Source organism: Phyllostomus hastatus, unplaced genomic scaffold (genome assembly GCF_019186645.2).
Source record: "Phyllostomus hastatus isolate PE091 unplaced genomic scaffold, TTU_PhHast_1.1 phas_contig_98, whole genome shotgun sequence".
Taxonomy (NCBI): Eukaryota; Metazoa; Chordata; class Mammalia; order Chiroptera; family Phyllostomidae; genus Phyllostomus; species Phyllostomus hastatus.
The window spans coordinates 3,174,129-3,188,871 of record NW_025333999.1 but is presented as its reverse complement, the minus strand read 5'-3'; positions in this window follow the sequence as shown (position 1 = coordinate 3,188,871).

Here is a 14,743-nt window from a genome sequence, read left to right as displayed (position 1 = left end):
AAAAGTTGTAAGTCTAGCAAGTAATGTGTATGTTGAAGCTTTTGTTTCAGAAACTGGCTCCTGGGAAAAGCAGTCGAGCTCCTGGGGCACTGGCTAGAGATTACCGCCTGGGGACATGTTGGAGGCATCTGGGCCTTTTGTGTGACCACCCCACCCTTGAGAACAGCTAACTGCCAGAGAACAGGAATGCTGCAGCTTCACTCACCTAAACGTCCCTGAATTTCAAAGCCCTCACTGCACCTTGTTTGTCCTCCCCCACCCCCTTACAGAAGATCTGTCCAGGAAAGAGAAGGGAAGATGGTTTGTTAGGGTATGAACCCACCATCTTCTCAGATCACCAGCCATCTGAATAAAGTGCCCATAAAAGATTCAATCGCTGTCATTGCTTATTGGATTTGGTAGTGACAGGCAGCCCGAACGCTGGTGTCTTTTCCGGTTACACATAGAGGAGCATATCCGGTTACACATAGAGGAGCATAGAGGAGCATATACCTTAAGGCCCACATCCAGAAATACCACACCTCACCACTGCTCATTTTCCATTGGAAAGATGGTGCCCTATGGCTACCCACACCTATGCAGTGGAGGCTGGAAAAGGTGACCTCTAATTGGGCTGCCAGGTAGGCAGCAACAGCGCATATTGCTATGAGAGCAAAAGAGAACATATTTTGGAAGACCGCTGCCATCTTTGCTACCAAAAAAAAATAATTAAATAAATTCAAACTTGTGTATCACTTTTTAATAACTTTTTAAAATACATTTTATTGATTATGTGATTACAGTTGTCCCATTTTTTTTCTCCCCTTCATTCCTCTGCCCTGCAACCCCTCCCACCAGCATTCCCCCACCTTAGTTCATATCCATGGGTCATACATATAAATTATTTGGCTTCTCCATTTCCTATAGTATTCTTAACCTCCCCCTATTTTCTAACTGCCATTTATGCTATTTATTCCCTGTACCTTTTCCCCTATTCTCCCACTTCACCTCCCACTGATAACCCTCTGTATGATCCCTATTTCTGTGATTCTGTTCTTCTGGCTGTTTGTTTATTTTGTTTTTGTTTTTTAGGTTCAGTTGTTGAGAGTTGTTTGTTGCCATTTTACTGTTTGTATTTTTGATCTTCTTCTTTTTCTTAGATAAGTCCCTTTAACATATCATATAATAAGGACTTGGTGATGAAGAACTCCTTCAACTTGACCTTAACTGGGAAGCACTTCATCTGCCCTCCCATTTTAAATGATAGCTCTGATGGATAGAGTAATCTTGGATGTAGGTCCTTGCCTTTCATGACTTGGAATACTTCTTTCCAGTCCCTTCCTGCCTACAAGATTTCTTTTAAGAAATCAGCTGACAGTCTTACAGGCACTCCTTCATAGGTAACTGTCTCCTTTTCTCTTGCTGCTTTTAAGGTTCTCTCCTTATCTTTAATCTTGGGTGATGTAATTATGATGTGCTTTGGTGTGTCCCTCCTTGGGTCCAACTTCTTTGGGACTCTCTGAGTTTCCTGGACTTCCCAGAAGTCCATTGCCTTTGCCAGATTGGGGAAGTTCTCCTTCATTATTTGTTCAAGTAAGTTTTCAATTTCTTGTTCTTTCTCTTCTCCTTCTGGGACCACTATGATTCAGATGTTGGAATGTTTAAAGTTGTCCCAGAGGTTCCTAAGCCTCTCCTCATTTTTTGAATTCTTGTTTCTTCATTCTGTTCTGGTTGAATGTTTATTTCTCCCTTCTGCTCCAAACCGTTGATTTGAGTCCCAGTTTCCATCCGATCACTGTTGGTTTCTTGTACATTTTCCTTTATTTCACTTTGCATAGCCTTTACTTGTTCCTCTATTTTGTGACCATACTCAACCATTTCTGTGAGCATCCTGATTACCAGTGTTTTGAACTCTTCATCTGATAGGTTAGCTATCTCTTCATTGCTTAGCTCTGTTTTTGGAGATTTGATCTATTCTTTCATTTGGGCCAAATATTTTTTTTTGTCTGTGTGTGCCTGTTATAAGGGGCAGAGCCTTGGGTGTTCACCAGGGTGGGGCAACCCACATCGCTGCGCTGTGCTGTGATGCTGTATGTGGGGGAGGGATCCAAGAGGGAACAATGCCACTTGCTTGGCTTTCAGCTAGCTTTCAGTCACTTCCCCTACTACCCACAAGCAAATTGGGTCCTTCTGGTGCTGATTATCAGGTGGGTGGGTTTGTGTACATTCTAAGACCCTGTGAGTCTCTCCAATGAACTCTTCTGCAAGGCTGGGAATTTCTTCCACCGCCACAACCCCCACATATTTTTACAGTCAGAGGTTTTGAGGCTTTATTTCCCCGAGCTGGAACCCTGTGTCATTCTATCTGGCTTGCTCCTCAGTTGTTCCTCCCAGTCTATCCACACACAAATGTGGGACCACCCAGTCTGCCAGCTGCCTTTCCCACCCACCAGGAACTCCAGCCACCACCTTGCCACTCATCCTCTCTGTCCCAGCTGCCCATCTCTACCCCTCCTACCAGCCTGAATGAATGTTTCTTTTTTAACTTCTTGGTTGTTGGACTTCCATACAGTTCAATTTTCTGGGAGTTCTGGTTATTTTTGCTTTTAAATTTGTTGTCCTTCTTTTGGTTCTGTGAGGAGGCAAAGTGTATCTACCTATGCCTCCATGCTGGCCAGAAGTCCCAAAAACTGTTTATCTTGATAAAACTTCAGATTTTCCGAAGTGGTAAGAGAGACTGTACCCAGGGCTCCCATATACTCTACACCCGGCTTTCCTTATGTTAGCATCTTCTGTAACCATGGCACATTTGTCAAAACTAAGAAATTCATGTTGACACAATATTATTAACTAAATTATAGACTTTTTAAAATACCAACACTTTTTCCAATAATAATCTTTTTCTGGTTCAGGAACCCTCATTGTATGTGATCATATCTCTTTAGTCTCCTCCAATATGTGGCAGTTTCTCAGTCTTTCCTTCTCTTTAATGACCTTGACATTTGTTAAGAATACTGGTCACACATTTTGTAGAATATCCCTGAAGTTGATTTGTCTGATGTTTATATCAATTTTTAACAACAGTGCATTTAAATGTTATTTCTTTTAAAACTAACAGTCTCTTGCTCACTACAGTCTAATACTAGCTATGGTTTCCACATCATATTTTTCTATTAGCAGTAAGAAAAAACACTAACATTTCAACATTCTTGCTTCTTTTCCCTTTGGCTATATATTTTTGTGCAGCTTCCTGGAATTAGGAGCATGTTGTGAAGTAAAAAATACTTTTACTATAGCTAAAGGTCAGGAGGGAACCCACAAGTTTTGAGCACTGTGCTAAAAGTTTCACTTATATTTCTTTCATTTATCCTCACCACACCTTCTGAAAACTGGGTATGTAAGCCATTTTGCAGTTAAGAAAAACAGACTCTGGTAGTGATATAACTTGGTTCAGGGCCTACAGTCAGTAGGTGTCACAGGCAAGATTGGAATTCATGCTTCCCCACTATGCAATACTGCTTATGAAATATGACAGGGCCCTTCATAACCAAAAAAAAACAAAACAAAACACTTACTATTGTGGACCCCAAGAAGGTATGTATCTGCCAAGAAAGAATCCTCATGGGCACAATTTCATAACCAAAGTCTAGCAGCTACTGCCAAGAGGCCTCTCACACACACTGTATTTCAAGAAAAACATACACACTGAACCTCCAGCCTCCTGCATTATGCTCCTGCTGACTGAGTCAACCTTTATAAAGGAGTTCCTAGATTTGTATTTCAACCAGTGGGCTGAACCCTGATCCATCTAATCAAACTGCAGAGTTATATCATTTGTATCACTGCTGACCAATCAGAGCTGCTCCACAATGACCATTCAGGGTGCACTAAGCTGACCCCTTCCCAGAGCAGTGTTATTTGGACCAATCAGACTGTGTAAATTTGGATTTATTATTTGCATACAAATGGACCAATCAGGGACCAGGGAGGGGACTTTCTCTATTTTAAGCCTCTTCTTAGTCTCCAGAGAACTTTGAGGGATTTTTAAATATTTTTTTTATTTATTTATTTTTAGAGAGAGGAGAAAGGAAGAAGAGAGAGAAATATCTGTGCCAGAGACACATGTATCTGTTGCCTCTGGCTGTCCCAACCAGATACCTGGCCTGCAACCCAGGCAGGTGCCCTGACTGGGAATCAAACCTGTAACCTTTTTGTCCACAGGTCAGTGGTCAATCCACAGCAGCCAGGGCTTTTTCTTTTTTCTTTTTTTTTTTTTTTTAGTTTCTACCAGAGACTGTTTGCCCAGCTTGCAAACTTTACCTTAATAAAGTTCTCCTTTTACCACATCCCGGATTGGAAACTCCTGTTGGCATTAGATCTGTGGCAGTGACCCTTTGTTTACACCATGTAACTGCTGTGTTTATTCAAAAAATTTAGTGACCTAGTTCTTACCCTCAAGGAGCTTACAGTCTCTAACCGTCCCAGAATCCACTCTTCTTTATTCCTTTTAGTAATACAACCCCTTAATTTTATTTGGACAGATGACCCCCAGCTAGAAACTACATTTCCCTGGGATGCTGGCAGCCAGATAGGGTCCTGTGACTACGTTTGAGCCAATGGGGTTCAGGCAAACATGAGGGCAATTTGGAGGTCATCTCCTTAAACACAAACCTACTTGTCCTGTCCTTCCTCCTCCTCCTTTCTGCTGGCTGGAACTTGAATTTGGAGGCAGCCAAGCTCCTACCCTGTAGCTGAGGACAACCCATGAAAGAGCAACAAGATGGAAGGAATCTGGATTCTTGGATGACCTAATGCAACACAAAAATAGAAGTAATATCCAACCATGACCTTCTTTGAACCATGATTAATTTTAACCAAACACTTGGTTCCATACAAAGTCTGTGGCATGAATAAAATGGCATGACACACTGTAAAAGCTTGTTGTTAGCATTCCATAAAACCCAAAGCCAAGCAACTGGTTACTGTAAAACTATGATGTGCAGGAGGGTAGCTGGTACAAACAGAAACTTCATGCAAATAGAAAAAGGCCCCCACTCTGATAAGACAAGATACACGGTGCACTGTGCTCCAGCTTGGGGAACAGAGCCTATGCTGGATTTCAGCCCTATTCCCATGCCCTCAGCTAGGCACAACCTGCAGGGTCAGTCATACGTACGCAATGGTTTATATCTAAATGCAAAAAGAAAGTTGAGGGGGAAGTCTTGTATCTAAATGAATTTTATATAAAGTGAATGTTTTTAGGGCGCTGAGGAAGTTTTCTATTTAAAGAAATCCTGCAAACTCCTTTGTAGAGTGGAATTAGTCACCACTGAGCAAAATTTAAGTTCTTAATTTGGCCTAAGAAAGATCTGGTCGGAGACGTCAGATAAATTATAGATACTGTTAATAAATTAGAGAGAAATCAAAGGCAAAAGAGAAAAGAAAAAAAATGACGTGAACGTGAACCGGACTGACATCTGGAGATCTTTAAAGCGATATCCATCAGCACCTAGTTGTAGCCGGGATTCGCCTGCTGGTGGTAGTATAGCACAAGCTCTTGAGGATAAGAAATCAGCTTCTGTCCAGTTGACAAGTGAACGAAAGAAAGGACAAAACAGAAGAACTCCGGAGAAGCTTCCACGAGCGAGGCGAGAGGCTATTAACCCAGAAGTGAAGCCGACTCCCCCAGGTTCTCCGCCCGGCCCCCACCCGGTTGTCCTGGCAACCCGACCGGCGTCAGGGTGGTAACTCCAGCGCGCCGCCAGCTTCCCACAGGCCCCTGCGCGCGCTCACGCAAGCGCTTCAGGTCTGGAGTGGTGGAGCGGAGGAGTTTACTGTTTTAGGCACTTAAGCACTTAGCTTGGCTGCTTGGAGCTGCGGAGCGGGAAAGCGGGATTGAAGGGGCCCAGGAGGAATAAAAAGCTCGTCTGAGCGCCCGTTTGGTGCTGAATGCTTGTTGGGGGGCTTTGGAGAAGACCCCCGGCTTGCAGCCCCCTCCGTCAAAACTGAGACTGTGATAAAGTTCCCTGCCCTCCTGTCCTCTTTCCTCATTTGTAGAAGCGGGGTTCACAGCCTCTACATTAGAGACCAGAAAGGATTTAGAAAAGTGGGAGCAGTGTGGACTCCGTGGTGAGTGCCTGGGAGGCCTTCGTGGTGGGAGTGGTGGGAGCGAGGGGACCCCCTCAACAGCCGAAGAGATAGTTATCACCTTCCCCATTTTACAGGAAAGGAACTAAAGCCCAGACAAGTGAAGCCATCCGCCCAAGGGGCCCAGCTAGTGCCTAGCAGACAAGGAGAAGAAGGTGCCTACACTGGGGTAGCCCACACTGGGGTAACCCACATTGGATAATTTGGGGGTGGGTGAGCCTTTGTGCCCTGGCAAGAGTGAATGCGCTGTGTTTAAATGTTGAAAATAAGGCAGGCAGGAATAAAATTAAGTAAATGAATGAATGAATGTTGGGAATGGGGAGTAGTGAGGGCAAGAAATAAAGCCCAGAATGCCCGACATCATCAAGACTACAGGCATACTGAACTATTGCAATAAAGTGGGTCACGAATTTTTTGGTTTCCCAGTGCATGTAAGAGATGTTTACATTATTCTGTAGTTTATTAAGTGTGCAATAGCATTATGTCTAAACATGTACATACCTTAGTTTTAAAATGTTTTATTGGTAAAAAAAAAAATGCTAACCATCATGATTGGAGCCTTCAGTAAGTCCCTTTTGCTGGTGTAGGGAATTGTCTCAATATTGATGGCTGCTGACTGATCACAGGTCACCATAACAAATATAATAATAATGAAAAAGTTTGAAACATTGCAAGAATTGCCAAAATGTGACAAACAAAGTGAGCAAATGCTGTTAAAAAATAGCACCAGTATGCCCTGGTTGGTGTGGCTTGAGCACAGGCCTGCAAGCCAAAGGGTCGCTGGTTTGATTCCCAGTCAGGGCACATGCCTGGGTTGCGGGCCAGGTCCCCAGTAGGGCATGCGTGAGAGACAACCACATATTGATGTTTCTCTCCCTCTCTTTCTCCCTTCTTTTCCCTCTGTCTAAAAATAAATAAATAAACTCTTTAAAAAAAGACACAGTACACTTGCTCAATGCTGAGTGGCCAAAAACCTTCAATTTGTAAAAAACACTACCTGCAAAGCACAAGACAGTGAAGCACAATGAAATGTATGCCTGTAGAAACAGAATGGGAATTTTTTTTATTTAGGAGCCCAAAGAAATTCTGAATTTTTTTTTATCCTCACCTAAGGACATTTTTTTTCATTGCTTTGTAGAGAGAGAGGAAGGGACAGAGAGAAACATCAACTGGTTACCCCCATATGCGCCCTAACCGGGGGTCAAACCCACAACATTTCAGTTACTTGACAATGATGACAGTGGCAACCAACTGAGCCACACTGGCCAAGTGAATTCTTTTTTGAAACAATTCCTTTGCTGGCAAATTCTTTACCCACTTGCCATTTCCCCCATGGTCAAGACAGCCCACCAGCTTCCAATCTGAGCTCCCATTTTGATTTCTGCCTCCAGCACAGGGTGTCTCAACCTGGGCGTTACTGGTATTGGGGGCCAGATATTCTTTGTGGTGGGGGCTGTCCTGTCCAGCCCCTACTCACTAGATGCCAAGAACATCCTCACCCCAGTTGTCACTGGGGTGACACTGGGGTGCCACTAAAAATGTTTCCAGACATTGACAGATGTCTCCTAGGGTGCAAGATGGCTCCCCCAGTAGAGAACCACTGACCTGGGGTCAAAAATTAAAAGATAGATAAATCTGTTAGTTTTCACTAAATAGATTTGGAATTCTTTAACCATTGTCCTATGTGGAAAATATATACTATAATAATTCTCTTACTGTGGAGATTCTTAAAATAAGCAGATATTCTGGAAACTGGTTGACCCAGTTGGATTATCTGAAACACAAGGGGCAATTGTAGTGCACAGTTCAACTGAGTGAAAGAAGCATTGGCCAAGAATCAGGAGATCTGGGTTTTGTCCCTAGTTCTGCCAGTACAAGCTCTGTGGCCTTGTCACTTAAGCTCTCTGGACTTATTTTCCCCTCTGTCAAATGAAGATGTTTTGATTTCTAAGCACCTGGAAATGCTCTGTTTCTGACAAGATCCCTCCAAACGTTTGCCCACCCTGACACCAAAGTCATTTAACCTGCCCAGGCTCCCTCCCAGTGCCCCTTCCACTTCACCTCCAAATGTCTTTGGTTACATCACTTAGCCTCCTGGCTCGTGTTCCCTTAAACACATCTTTCAGAATCAGTTTTTCCAGCCTGTGGTTACCACTCAAACAGACTCATTATTATTCCTGATTTTAACAAGTAAATTATGGTGGTGTTTAACACAGCCATGACAGGGGCCAGTTGGTGGAAATTATGGTGTTTAAGCACAAGACACCCTGGTGTTGGCATGAGGAAAAATTCTTTTTAAAAATTTAAACTGGCCTTTTAAAATGCTTCATGATGTGCTGCCTAAATTATATGAATGTCCCAAGCATCCACATAAATTATTCTGACCTGGCTAGTATTCATATATAAAAACAAACAAACAAACAAAAAAAAAAAACAGAGCATCACCCTGGCTGGTGTGGCTCAGTAAACTGAGTGCTGGCCTGCAAACCAAAAGGTTGTCAGTTTGATTCCTGGTCAGAGCACATGCCTGGGTTGCAGGCCAGGTGGATATTTCTCTTCCTTCTTTCCTCCCTCTCTCTAAAGATAAATATAGTCTTTAAAGACAGACATAGAGGATCCCTTTAACTATCTTTAGCGCCCACCTGCCTTTCCATGTATTTTGCAGTTGTCAGATTGGGGTAATGTGCTATCAGGAATTTGGGTCCTGCTCATACAAAATGGGCTTCCCAGGATGATCCAACCTGAACCCACTATCATGCAGTCTCAGGAGAGCAAACACTGCCTGTTTTGTTCACTGCTGCACCCCTAGTGCTTAAAACATTGTCAGGTACCTCATGGCACTCAACAGATAGATGTGGAATGAATGAACGGACAAGGGGTACCTGGCATATTTCGACAAGAAATAAAGTCAATCTAAATATTTTCCTTGAGGTTTAAGATTATATTTCAGTATTCTAGAAAGTATTGGTATATTAAACATTTTCATTTCTTTTCTGCCCTTTCCCTCATTTCACACCTAATTCTGTTGATTCCTTTCACCAGTTTTCTCCTCTGGGTCCACTCTGAGTGAGCAGCACTTTTCTGGAGGGAGTCCCTGATGACAAGAGTCAGAATTTACTACATCTAGTCCATGTTAGGGTGGGAGTAGGACAGTTACCTTGTCCCTAAACCTGATTCCTGTACACCCTGCCCCTACCATGTTGCATCGTGACCTTATTCCAGAAGCTTTTGTCATATGCTTGTGGTTTGCTGTTTGGAAAATCACCTTAATGCAGGTGAGTCAGAACAGGTGAACTCAATAAAGAAATGTCATTTGGGATTGGAACTTCACCAGTGAACTCCATGCTGAGGCTTTCTGTTCCTGGAGGGTCCAAGTTCTGTTTCTTAGCATTTCTGTGTTTTTATTAGAATCCATCTCAAAAGCAACTAAAAGAAGGGACTTTCCCGTAAAAATTGTCAATAGGCCCTGGCCAGGTGGCTCAGTTGGTTGGAGTATCGTCCTGTACAGGAAAAGTTTGCAGGTTTGGTTCCCCATCAGGGCACATACCTAGATTGTGAGTTTGACCCCCAGCTTGGGCACGTGAGGGAGGCAAATGATCCATGTTTACTTCTCTCTTACTCTCTCTCTCTTTCTCTTCTCTCTCTACAAAAAAAAAAGAAAGCAATAAATATATCCTCAGGTGAGGATATTTTTAAAAAGACATTTTTAAAAATTGTCAATGTTACTCATTTCTTTTGGTCTACACACCCCCTAGGAGAAGAATGATCTGTAGTAAAAATCAGTGTGTGGTCCAAGGGTGGTAAGAGTAAGCAGTTCCTCTCCATTTCTTTCATATTTCAATTGTCTGTATATAACCTGTATATAATGTCTGTATAATCTCTGAAACATTTTTTTAAAGATTTTCATTTGCCCAAATCATGGTCTTAAGGGTAATATTCTAGACATGATTCTTTTCTTTGGTGTCATTTCTCCAATAGGCCATGTTTACTAGCATACACTGCTGTAGTGACTCAACCTCGGTGTCCTATATGCAGTAGACCAAAAATTAAAAGTACTGAGCTTGTTGCAACTGTGATAAACCTCAGTTTATACAGTGGAAGGAAAAAACCTATTTGCTAAGCTAGAGACTTCTGATTCAACAATCACGGAATCTAGACTAAATACCAGTTATGCTGAGTGCCTTCCCAGTGTCATCCCAGGAAACCTCCTGTGCCACTCTGAGCCTTAAGTGTCATTATCTCCATCTCTGGGTGACAAAACTGAGCCATACAATAGTTAACAACTTGCCTTGGGTCACAAAACTAGGAAGTGATGCCCAAATTCAAACCTCTGAATGTGACCTTAAGAACTCTGTAACAACATTAGCCAAGGTTCAACACAGGCCCTCCCTGCTTCCTGTCCACAGTGCCTTTGCAGCTGCTTTTATTGGAAGGAGTAAGACTTGTAGTTGCTCTAAGATAAAGATTTAATTTTTCCAATCTCTTAGACCAGGGTTCGGTGAACTGCCCGGCCCAATGCCTGATTTTATTGGAAATACAGTTTTGTTTGTATATAGACCAATCCATTCATTTACATACTATCTATGCTTTCATTCAATGTCAGAGCTGAGGAGTTTTATGGAACCATCTGGCCCCCAAGCATAAAATATTTACTCTCTGGCCCTTTACAGAAAGCTTGCCAATCTTGCCTTAGTCTCTAAGGCTTCAAGCCAGAACCAAAGCGTGTAGTAGCCCAGACTCTGGCCCACCTGCCTATGACTCACTGCAGGACCCTTACACTCGTCATTGCATGACCTTCAGATTTAGCTGGTAGAGGCACATTAGAGGGCCATGAAATAGGCCCATGCGTTTTGGGGCATGTAGTGGTAAATAAAAGAGAATTGTAACAGAGCCACAGGGAGAACAGGAAATGCCTTTGTCATGCAGTCTGTGTTGGCACCAGCATGCATTCCTGGCCTCCTCCTCTCAGCCAGAAGCAAAAATGCTTTGAATTATACTTCAAAAGCTTTTAGAAAACCAGAAATGCTAGGGGTGCCTCTCTGTCTCTGGTTCCTTGCTTTTTCCCTCAATTTTAAGAACAGTAGGCTCCAAGAGATCACCAGGTCAACTGGAATAGCAAGCATCAGAACCAAGAATAGAAGCCAACTGCTCCGGAGAATCCAGTTTTCCTAAACCCATAAAGACACAGGCCCCCTTTTAAAAGTCCTTTGAACTTGGTACAATAAAAGGAGCGCCTGAGTTACATGTATTATTATTCCTGTTGTTTGAAGGTAATACACAGATGTCATTGAGGTCTTCAAGGTAAAGACTTATTCTCTTCCGTGTTCTCTTCCCAGCCACCAGGCACATGGGGGCCTCACAGCTTCAGGTTGCCCTGCGAAGACTGGAAAGGGAGGCACCTCTGCTCCTTTAACCCAGCCCTGTCTTCTTTCTCTTTAGAGATACAGACCAAATAAGTAGCTCTCGAGTGGACTCAAAGCCCTCAGCATTACCACCTTCTTGCCACACATGAAATGCACATTTCTAAATAGACGTTCCTTTTCAAGATTTTGTTTCCCCAAAAGACTTTAGCTGCAGAATAAGCCAGATGCAGCCGTTAATGAGTGGAGGTATGGCACTGAACTTTCTAGCTTTGCAGGTCCTCTCTCCTCCTCTGGGGTTGCAGGATCATGACGAAGTCACCAAAGCTCCTGAAAGTGCCATGTGCCTGGCCTCTGGAGGAGTGGCCTATGTGGAACCTGGAGAATCACCCTGGTGCCCTGGCCCAGGCCCTGTCCTCTCTGCCTTCAGGCTTGCACCACAAAGAGGATTTTCTAGAATCCATTGCATACCTGAGAAACCCAAATATTGCCCTGCTCACATTGGGATCTTGCAGAGGTAAATATATAGGTCTGCAATTGAATTTTCTCTTTTGCCTGCAGTTGATTTGAAAACACATCAAGCAGATTTCTTTCATCTTATGTTGATTTATAGCCGGAGAAAGAAACTGTATTAGTTATTGCTGCCTCACAAATGATGACAAACTTAGTGGCTTAAAACAACATACATTTATTTCAGTTTCTGTGGGTCAGGAGTCTGGGTGCAGCTTCACTGGGTCCTCTTCATGGCTATGATCAAGGTGTGGGTCAAGGCTGTGTCTCACCTGAGGCTCGTCTGGGGAGGCTCTGCTTCCAAGCTCACGTAGTTATTAGTAGAATGTTCCTTCACTGCAGGCTCTAGACTGAAGGCCTCAGTTCCTCACTGGTTGTTGGCTGTGGGCTGCCCTCACATCCTTTTCATAACATGGCATTTGGCTTCAACAAGCCCAGCAAGGAAGAGAGTCCCCTAGCAAGATGAACACTACAAGCTTATGTATTTATATACAAGTAATCACATATATCCTGTCACCTGACCATATTTTACTAGTTAGGATGGAGTACTAGGCCCACACTCCGGGGCCAGGAGGACACCACACAAGGACACTAGGAGACAGGGATCTGGGGCACCACAGAAACTTTCTACTATAAAAACCTTCTCCTCTGGCACAAAAAAAGAAATTAGCATTTGCGTGTCTTTCCTAACATCTCACTGTCCTTGTCCTTTGCTCTCTCAAAAGGATGAAGAAGCGTCTGGGCTGTCTTGAAATCATCACTCACCTCTCCTCTCCTTTCTTTGCTTTAATACAACTGTTGACTTAACCAGTTCCCATAATCACACGCAGGACCACTCTCATAGTCAAGCTTCCTTCGGTTGCAAGAAAGAGAAACTTGTTCAAACCAGCTTAGTTGAAGAGAGTTTATTATAGGGCTATCTCTAGGGACCTAACAACTGAGAGGCCTCCCCATGTCTCTCTCTCACTACATGGTTGCTTATCTCTGCCTTTCTCTGCACATGGCTAAAAATGGCTTCCCACTAAGTCTGAAGTGCCATGGTCTCAGGTGAGGCCACAGGCAGGTTCCCGTGGTCTCAGGTGAGGCCACAGGCAGGTTCCCTTACATGTCTGGAAGCCAATTCTAACTTCCCAAAAGCAAACCTCATTCACCCAGCTTTGGTTAAATCAAACCCACTGACCCAATCAGCTATAGCAGAGGATGTGCTGGCTAAGTACCAAAGCTGTAATACCCTCTTGGAGGTTAGATATTCACACACAATTGGAAGGGTAGCAGCCAAAACAGTTTTTTTTAAGATTTCATTTATTTTTAGAAAGAGGGAAAGGGAGGGAGAAAGAGAAGAAGAGAAACATCAATGTGAGAAATACCAATCAGTTGCCTCTCGCATGCTCCCAGTGGAGCACCTGCCCTGCAACTGAGGCATGTGCCCTGACTGGGGATCAAACCAGAGACCTTTTGGTTTGCAGGCCAATGCTCAATCCGCTGAGCCACTCAGGACAAAAACAGTTTTCATCACAGCCACAAATCAAATATAAAATGTCTTACCTGTTGCACCTGCTTTCTAAACTCTGGATGGTGATTGAAGGGGTGAAGCTGAAGTTAGGTTTAAACCAGAGCTCTCAAAGGTAGGAGGGAGGTGAAGGGCTGGCCTGTGGAAGACTGATAGGCCCTCCGTGGCCCTTGCAGGCAGGAATAGAGGTGATGGATGCCAATAGTGGAGAAGCGGGTTTAAGCTTTATGTAAAGAAGTTACAGATGCTTAAAACTCGCCTAATCTTCTGTCATTCTCTTGTTCCCAAAAGCTGCACCATGTTCCTGGAATGCCCTTCCCAGCCCACAGCTTTCTTTTCTTATTCAAATGTTTTACATCTGTAGGCATTTATTGGGTTCATTCCCATGGGCAGAGCCAAAATATTCCACTTCGCAATTGAGCAAGCAGAGGTGAGGATCAAGATGCACAAAGCTAGAATCCTGGCCCCTTCCTGCTACCCTGCCCAGCGTGGCTAATTTCTCTCCTCTCACTAAGTGAGTTCCCTTGACCCCACAGGAATTGGCCTGCATTTGGCATCATTATAGAACAGTTTCTTCATATTTCACGCTGATATTGCAGTGCCATCACCGGCCTTGTGTGTAAGAAGAGTAAGGCTCTACATATCTCTTGAAAGACAAGGGTTCTTACACCTCCCCTTCCCAAAATGTTAGTCACTATCTGTTGAGGTGCAAGATAGGGACTCAAGCAAAATTCAGTGGTTGCAAGCAAGATTACTGGGGCTGAATGCACCTCCATCTCGTTTTTCAGGATCTGTGAGGATGCCTCTGCCCTGTGCCCCCTTCCTCTGTCTTGTTTCTCTTCATCCAGCACAGGGGTCACCCTCACTGACCCTCACTCCTGCCAACACCCAAACATCCCCACCCCTATTAAACATTCCTCTGGGTACCCATAGACCTGATACTTAATGTACACAATCCTCAGAGGTTAAGGGAACAAGGTTTAACATCAGAAGATGGAAGTCAAATCCTCTACACCTCACTAGCTGTGTGTCATTGGGCCAGTTACTTGACCTCTCTGGGCTGTCTCACCTGTGGAACGAGGATGCTAGCATATCCATCTCGTAGGAGCAGCGTTCCCTGAGCTAACACATGAGAGTACTGATGCTGTACTGAAGATAACACTGAGAGTACTGAATGATGCTTGGTGAATTGTGAGCACTCGGTGTGCAGCACCATGATTACATGGGAACTGACATG